Source organism: Penaeus monodon, chromosome 21 (genome assembly GCF_015228065.2).
Source record: "Penaeus monodon isolate SGIC_2016 chromosome 21, NSTDA_Pmon_1, whole genome shotgun sequence".
NCBI lineage: Eukaryota > Metazoa > Arthropoda > Malacostraca > Decapoda > Penaeidae > Penaeus > Penaeus monodon.
The window spans coordinates 7,559,156-7,559,370 of record NC_051406.1 but is presented as its reverse complement, the minus strand read 5'-3'; the positions used below and the strand labels follow the sequence as shown (position 1 = coordinate 7,559,370).

General features: G+C 25.6%; 1 protein-coding gene across 1 annotated transcript in view; it reads right to left on the bottom strand.

Annotated features, from left to right (window-relative positions):
* The window catches only part of LOC119586148 (multiple epidermal growth factor-like domains protein 8), a gene marked incomplete in the record, with an annotated part of 25,388 nt that overhangs the window by 15,758 nt on the left and 9,415 nt on the right, over nucleotides 1-215 (bottom strand).

The following is a 215-nucleotide window of genomic DNA, read 5'->3' as shown; positions in this document are numbered from 1 at the left end:
TAATTTTAAAATATATAAAATATAATATTATATAATATTGTTTATGATGCTTTCTTTTCTTTTTCTTATTGTTGTTGAAGCTTTAACTGCTGTAGTAATTTTGGTTACTTTCAGTTAGAAAACAGTTAAATGCTTCCACCTGAGGATTAGCTCACTAACCAACATTCTAGTAACAGAAAAGGGAATACACATTAAAAAAAATATTGGCAAACCAT